General features: G+C 37.4%; 1 non-coding gene across 1 annotated transcript; it reads left to right on the top strand.

Annotated features, from left to right (window-relative positions):
• Positions 1–2006: 2006 nt before the first annotated feature.
• LOC139183773 (U6 spliceosomal RNA) lies at positions 2007–2114 on the top strand. Its single transcript, XR_011567390.1, has one exon. It is a non-coding gene; the product is annotated as a U6 spliceosomal RNA (small nuclear RNA).
• Positions 2115–8753: the final 6639 nt, after the last annotated feature.

Below are 8753 nucleotides of genomic sequence, written 5' to 3' on the forward strand. Positions count from 1 at the left end.
CATGGCTGCAACATTACAGGCTTCCTTGACCAAGGCTATAACGATTATCCTGCTAATGTTAAATCTATCATTAGTAAAGTTAGAAATCAAGCCCTTGCTATGCTAATATATGATTATAAGACAAATTAGCCACTTAGAGACAAATTACATAAGAACTCTATCACTTGAATAGGGCTGGCAACTTGTCCTTACAAGAATTGGTGTATTTTCTGGATATGGGTTGGTCATCCCTGAGCATATTATTGAGATATTATATTCATTTCTTTTTCATCAAATGTTTCTGTGTATTACTGATTTGGTTACACCATATTAAGAAAAACTGGGTGTTTTTTTTTTTTTCCCCATGGACTTTATCTGGCCACTGGAATAGACTTGGTTTCAACAAGAATAGACTGAAAGTACCAATGAATTAAGTATGTAGAAGCAACATTCAACTAATTATTAACAGAAGTTGGGTGTTTAACAACATCAGTTCCCTTGTTTCTTGGGTAGGAGAATCTTGAGGTGTGTCCTTTGCAGTTTTCCAGAGGTCTCTAGCAAGACTGAGATCCTGTGACACACGATGGTAACCAGTTAATTAGCAGAATTTTATTGACTTTCTTCCCTTTCTTATCTTACTTTCCCACCCCCCTCCTTCCATGATTTCTGGCATCACATCACAAATAAACCACTTGCATTCAACTTCTTGTCTCAGTATTTTTCTTCTCAAGAATTCCTAACTTAATACATTTGTATTTAGAAAATTGTCCATAAAGCCAAACTAGTTAAATGCATTTGTAGAATTTTTTTTCAAAACATCTTTATTTATTCATTGGACAAATATTTTGGGGGTGTATTTTATGCATGTCATATATCTCTGATCTTAAGAAAAGCACAGACTAATGACTTGAGAGACAAATAAAGCAAAATTAGAATGCTACATGACAAGTCCTTAAACAGAGAATTACAGGAGCCACAACAACAGTGAGGCAGAGAGAGAGCTTACTTCAGAATTAGTTCAGAGATCAGGGTATCCTAGTTGATGCTGTTGTAGAGTGAAACTTCTCAATAAATAAGGAGGTTGGGAAGGCTAATTTAGCTTTTAGGACTTAATGGGACACAAATTATGGAAGAACATTTTGGGCCAAAGGAGTAGCATATGAAAAAGTGCATAAAGGTGTCCAGAGGAGAAAAGAAACTATACTCCTGTTCTTTTCATTTACTTATTTCTTTAGAGACAAGGAGGGTCATTGAAGGATTTATTATTTTAATACCTTATTTTTGTGCCTTTGAATCATGCTCGGTCAACATTTATACAAGAAAAAGTAGAGTTTCCAAACTGACTTAGTGAATATATTTTGAGACTGCTAGAGTTGGTTTTTTTTTTTTAGTAATAAATATTTTATATGGTGAATATGAGACCAGGAAGATAAATGCTCCTAATGGTAAATACATATCTGCAACTCCTATCTCTCAATGGTATCATTTGATTCTAGGACCTAAAGAACAACATACTTTTGATCACTTCTGTTAAAACCAGCGTTATCACATGCATTGTGTAAAACAGGTGTGTGTGTGTGTGTGTGTGTGTTAGTGATGGTGATGGTGTTAGTGGAGGGTGTTCCCTGACTAGACTAGAAATACAAAGTCTCCTCCATTCTTCCACCTCTCCAGGAAATGTTGGGACAGATTATTCCTCACTTCTTGCCACTCATCACTCACTATTCTCTGAAGCCTGGAAGATGGTACTGGCGTGTGTGAAAGCTACATATTTGTTGGCTATTGGTATTTGTTGAATACTGATGAAAGTTGGTAATGCATGTTATGCCCTTTGTCTTTCTTTTTTCGAATACAATCCAAATGTACATCAACTGGTGAACAAATAAACAAAATGTGTTTGTTTGTTTTTTCCACACAATGGAATACTACTCAGCAATAAAAAGAAATATTGACATATGCTACAGTGTGGATAAATCTTGAAAATATTATCATATATGGAAGAAGCCACACACAAAAGACCACATACTGTACTTGCTTTGGCAGCACATATACTAAAAATTGAAACAATACAGAGAAAACTAACATGGCCCCCACAAAAGGAAAGCATGCAAATTCATAAACCACTCCATATTTTTTCATGACAATTGCAAAAATAATGTAATATGTCAATGCATCAAAATGACACATTTTACATCTTAAATTTAGTGTTACACATCAAGTGTATTTAATTTTAAAAAGACCACTTACTGTATTATTCCATTTTATGAAATGTCAAGAATAGGCAAATCTTCAGAGATAGAAAGTGATTCAGCTAGGACTGTGGGTATACGTGAAAGGTGGGTTTGAGAGGTAAAGGCTAATAAGCATTGAATTTCTTCTGAGAGTGATGAAAACATTTTAAAATTAGAGCACATTGTGCCTTTTGTCTTTCTTTAAAGGAATCTATCCACAAGCTGAACACATTTCCCAATCTCCTGCTGTGATGTATAAGGTTCCTACTGTCCTCTTGAATGTCCATCTGTAACAGGGCTCAGTTCCTAGAAGAGGAATTGAGAATCCTTATTCTGACTTCAGAGACAATACTTTGCCAAAAAAGGTCCATCTAGTCAAGGCTATGGTTTTTCCAGTGGTCGTGTATGGATGTGAGAGTTGGACTGTGAAGAAAGCTGAGCACCGAAGAATTGATGCTTTGAACTGTGGTGTTGGAGAAGACTCTAGAGAGTCCCTTGGACTGCAAGGAGATCCAACCAGTCCATCCTAAAGATCAGTCCTAGGTGTTCTTTGGAAGAACTGATGCTGAAGCTGAAACTCCAGTACTTTGGCCACCTCATGCGAAGAGTTGACCCATTGGAAAAGACACTGATGCTAGGAGGGATTGGGGGCAGGAGGAGAAGGGGACGACAGAGGATGAGATGGCTGGATAGCATCACCAAGTTGATGGACATGAGTTTGAGTGAACTCCAGAAGTTGGTGATTGACAGGGAGGCCTGGTGTGCTGTGATTCATGGGGTCACAAGGAGTCGGACACGACTGAGCAACTGAAATGAACTGAACTGAACTGTACTGAACTGATTCTGACTTCAAGGTCAGGCTTCTAACAGTTATATATAAGAAATAAAGTGGATTATGTTTTTTAATGTTTACCCAGTTCCTATATGTTGGTGGGTCTATAATCTGGTGGGCAGGAAGGCAAAATTATTAGGTTCCTCCAAATTTCAGCAGGTTTTCTTTCTTCTGATGGTTACAAGAACACTTTGTTTTCCTTAGCACAAGGCATATTATATCTGGAGCTGAAACCAATCAGCTGGAGCTGAAAGTTATTGTGGGTAGCATGCAGTGAATGGCTCAATTCATAGGAAACTCAGGTCTAGATATTTTAAGTGATTTTCTAAGGTCATATATATACTTGGAGGAAGAACTATGGCAAGAATTGAAGTCTACTGATACTTCAGGCTATTTTTCATATACTCTGACTTCTCAAAAAATATGTACTTAATAAATAAATGTAACACTAAAAATATAGTAACATTCCCTGGTTTGTCAGATGGTAAAGAGTCTGCTTTCAATACAGGAGATCTGGGTTCGATTCCTGTGTCAGGAAGATCCCTTTGAGAAGGAAATGGCAACTCACTCCAATATTATTGCCTGGAAAATCCCATGGACAGAGGAAGCTGGCAGGCCCCTGTCCACAAGGACGCAAAGAGTCGGACATGACTGAGTGACTAAGCATATACATTAGCTTACATTACAGGATACTAATGCATCTGAATGCATTAGACCTTAAGAGAATGATTTTAGTACTAATTTCACTTCCAAAACACTTTCTGGAGTTCAATGTAAGCAGTATTATACTTCATAACTGTCTCATGATAATAAAGGGAATTAAAGTGGACGCAATTGAGTATTACTCAGCCATTAAAAAGAATACATGTGAATCAGTTCTAATGAAGTGGATGAAACTGGAGCCTATTATACAGAGTGAAGTAAGCCAGAAAGAAAGACACCAATACAGTATACTAATGCATATATATGGAATTTAGAAAGACGGTAACGATAACCCTGTATGTGAGACGGCAAAAGAGACACAGATGTATGGAATAGTCTTTTGGGCTCTGTGGGAGAGGGCGAGGGGGGGATGATTTGGGAGAATGGCATGGAAACATGTATAATATCATATATGAAATGAATTGCCAGTCCAGGTTCGATGCATGATACTGGATGCTTGGGGCTGGTGCACTGAGATGACCCAGAGGGATGGTACAGGGAGGGAGGAGGGATGGGGGTTCAGGATGGGGAACATGTGTATACCTGTGGCAGATCCATGTTGATGTATGGCAAAACCAATACAATATTGTAAAGTAATTAACCTCTAATTAACATAAATAAATTTATATTAAAAAAAAATAAATAAAGTGGACTTACAAAAAAGGAGCAAAAAAAGTGGACTATTTCATCAAATGATTCATATTTATTTGGGGAAACCAGCCTGCAAACAAACCAGCACATTACCCAAAGATACAGCACTGGTTACAGAGGAGTTACAGGGGTAGATCAGGCAATCAGAAGTGGATAGACAGGGGAATCTCTCTAGAGAAACTGAAAAGGCATTGCAGATACTTGAGCCTATCTGTAGAGGTGGATATAGATGGCTAAAGGCATGTTAGTAGACAGGATAGATAGAAGCCAGGGAGCAGGGGTGGGAAGGTCTTTGGGAACAGGGAAAAACCTGGGGAAGAAAATGAGTGGGTGGGTGTCTTTGAGCTCCCAGGTAAGGTGAGATGAAGAGATTTATTACTCAGTCAGCGGTGTACACATATGTGAAAAGGAATCATTTGGTGTACATCACTTTTTTAATTAATTTTTTATTGGCGCATAGTCGCTTCACAATTTTGTGCTAGCTTCTGCTGTACAGCAAAGTGAATCAGCTGTATGTAGACACATACCCTTCTCCTTTAGACTTCCTTCCCATTTAGGTCACCGCAGAGCTCTGATTAGAGTTCCCTGTGCTACGCAGTAGATTCTCATTAGTTGCCTATTTTATACATAGTGAATATACATCAATTCTAATCTCCCAGTTCATCCCACCTCCTTCCCCTCTGCCTTGGTGACAATTTGTTCTCTACATCTTGTATCTTCTATTTCTGCTTTGCAAATAAGATCTCTTATATCATTTTTCTAGATTCCACATATATGCTTTAATATGTAGTATTTGATTTTTTTCTTTCTGACATACTTCAATCTGTATTACAGTTTCCAGATCCATCCACATCTCCACAAATGATCCAACTCCATTCCTTTTTAGGGCTGAGTAATATCCCATTGGATATATGTACCACACATTCTTTATCCATTCATCTGTTGATGGACGTTTAGGCTACTTTCATGTCCTGGCTATTGTAAATAGTGCTGCAATGAATATTAGGTTGCATGTATCTTTTTGAATTACAGTTTTCTCTGGGTGTATGCTGAGTAGTGGGGTTTCTGGTCTCATAATATTTACCCTGGGTTTAAAATGTATATTAGCTCTCCCATATCTTCTAAAGCTTGCCAGTGTTTAGGTTTACTCCATTTCCCATCAGTATACAATATTTGAATCAAAAGGCAGCTTCTCTTTATCCTATATAATTCTCCTCCTCCTTTCCATCACCTCCCTTTAACACTTCCATCATAGTTTTCTTACAAATGTTGCTTCTCTTCCCTTAATTTCCCACAAGACCCAACCAAGTTGACCTTTACTACACAGTTCAAACATAACCTCATAAATAAGCTTTATCTGTTTCTTCCTCCTATGAACTCTTCTAACATGTAGCTATAATGTGTGTGTACTTGTGTGGGTATTTTTAGATTTATTATTCCCACTAAATTTTTCATTTCTCAAAGGAAAGACCCAAGTAATTTAAATCTGTATTTGTCAGAGCAGCTAATGGGCAGACTGTCCAAGACTTGTGACTTCTGTATGAAGGTTTTACTTCCTCTTGACAATAGAATTGAGGCTTTAAGTGCACCTCATTATGGAGAGGCACCATTTTGGATTCAATGCATGGGAGAAAAACATAACGTCTTTGCTTTTTTTCTAGAAACAGATGAAAGAGGGAGGGATGACAATTCAATCGTTCCTCATGATATTAACACAGTTGTATTATTAACAGTGATATCAACAACTAACATTAATATAGCCTCTTTCCATCTTAAGAGCTATGTGGTTGCAAACACTACCTCATATAGAGTTTCAAAATGACCTAGACGCATGAGAGTTATAATTTTTAAAGATAGAAACAGGCATCTCAAATGTGCCAAATGGTTTGTTTACAAAAGAATCATTCTTCATCAGAACCTAAATCAAATCCTCTGACTCCAGTATGGTAAAACAAACTACCTTTCCCCCCGCAAACTACCTCCCCCCAAAGGATAAATAAAGCTATTTTACCAAAGCATTTCAGATTTTATTCCCATTTTCATGATACAAAAACATCCAGATAAACTCAAAATTGTATATTTTTCTATTTTTAAAAAGGAATCTTATTTAGAAGATTAAAAATCTTTATAACAACTTACTTTTTATGAGGATCTATTCTGTATCATTTACTAAGCATCACTCCTAGAAACTATCATTATTTTCATTTTATAGATGAAAAAGCTGAGTCACTTGTTCATTGCTTCAAAGCTGATAGGTGCCAGATCTGAAGCTACAATCAAGTGTTCTGAATCTAAGCCTAAACTAATTTCAAAATATCTCACCAAATGAAAGTAAGATAAAGAAAGCACAGAAAGAAAATAAAAGAGAAATAAGAAAGGTGTGTAGAAGGCACAAATGTGAGTGTGTAGAGACTCACTTTTTTTTCTTTTTTTTTTTTAATTTTATTTTTAAACGTTACATAATTGTATTAGTTTTGCCAAATATCAAAATGAATCCACCACAGGTATACATGTGTTCCCCATCCTGAACCCTCCTCCCTCCTCCCTCCCCATACCATCCCTCTGGGTCATCCCAGCGCACCAGCCCCAAGCATCCAGTATCGTGCATCGAACCTGGACTGGCATCTCATTTCATACATGATATTTTACATGTTTCAATGCCATTCTCCCAAATCTTCCCACCCTCTCCCTCTCCCACAGAGTCCATAAGACTGTTCTATACATCAGCGTCTCTTTTGCTGTCTCCTACACAGGGTTATTGTTACCATCTTTCTAAATTCCATATATATGCATTATTATACTGTATTGGTGTTTTTTCCTTCTGGCTTACTTCACTCTATAATAGGCTCCAGTTTCATCCACCTCATTAGAACTGATTCAAATGTATTCTTTTTAATGGCTGAGTAATACTCCATTGTGTTTATGTACCACTGCTTTCTTATCCATTCATCTGCTGATGGGCATCTAGGTTGCTTCCATGTCCTGGCTATTATAAACAGTGCTGCGATTAACACTGGGGTACACGTGTCTCTTTCCCTTCTGGTTTCCTCAGTGTGTATGCTCAGCAGTGGGATTGCTGGATCATAAGGCAGTTCTATTTCCAGTTTTTTAAGGAATCTCCACACTGTTCTCCACAGTGGCTGTACTAGTTTGCATTCCCACCAACAGTGTAAGAGGGTTCCCTTTTCTCCACACCCTCTCCAGCATTTATTGCTTGTAGACTTTTGGATCGCAGCCATTCTGACTGGTGTGAAATGGTACCTCATAGTGGTTTTGATTTGCATTTCTCTGATAATGAGTGATCTTGAGCATCTTTTCATGTGTTTGTTAGCCCTCTGTATGTCTTCTTTGGAGAAATGTCTATTTAGTTCTTTGGCCCATTTTTTGATTGGGTCTTTTATTTTTCTGGAGTTGAGCTGTAGGAGTTGCTTGTAAATTTTTGAGATTAGTTGTTTGTCAGTTGCTTCATTTGCTATTATTTTCTCCCATTCTGAAGGCTGTCTTTTCACCTTGCTAATAGTTTCCTTTGATGTGCAGAAGCTTTTAAGTTTAATTAGGTCCCATTTGTTTATTTTTGCTTTTATTTCCAATATTCTTGGAGGTGGGTCATAGAGGATCCTGCTGTGATGTATGTCGGAGAGTGTTTTGCCTATGTTCTCCTCTAGGAGTTTTATAGTTTCTGGTCTTATGTTGAGATCTTTAATCCATTTTGAGTTTATTTTTGTGTATGGTGTTAGAAAGTGTTCTAGTTTCATTCTTTTACAAGTGGTTGACCAGATTTCCCAGCACCACTTGTTAAAGAGATTGTCTTTAATCCCTTGTATATTCTTGCCTCCTTTGTCAAAGATAAGGTGTCCATATGTGCGTGGATTTATCTCTGGGCTTTCTATTTTGTTCCATTGATCTATATTTCTGTCTTTGTGCCAGTACCATACTGTCTTGATAACTGTGGCTTTGTAGTAGAGCCTGAATGTAGAACAGCACTCAGTAGACAGAACATCTATGACTTCCCTAGTAGGAGCAAAAATGATTTTCAGGAAATGCCAACTGAAACATTGATGCCAAAGCTAAGCTTATGGAAATTCCTGCCTGAGTAGATCCTTGTATTATTTTTATTTGATTCTTCTTCTTGGGACATGTAGGGTTATTTCCAAATTCATTACCTTTCAGTAACAAACTATATTCTTATAGAAATACTCTAGTAAATGTCTTTCAGGATCATGTAATTCCTTTAGGGGTTGTATGGGGAAACCCTCTGCCTACTTGATTTACAAAACGCAGATGGTTAGTAATACTTGAGTTGTTATTGATGCCTCCTGACATCTTTCTCAGCACCCTTAAAGAGAGTGGCATAATTC

This window comes from Bos indicus, chromosome 6 (assembly GCF_029378745.1).
Source record: "Bos indicus isolate NIAB-ARS_2022 breed Sahiwal x Tharparkar chromosome 6, NIAB-ARS_B.indTharparkar_mat_pri_1.0, whole genome shotgun sequence".
Classification (NCBI taxonomy): Eukaryota; Metazoa; Chordata; class Mammalia; order Artiodactyla; family Bovidae; genus Bos; species Bos indicus.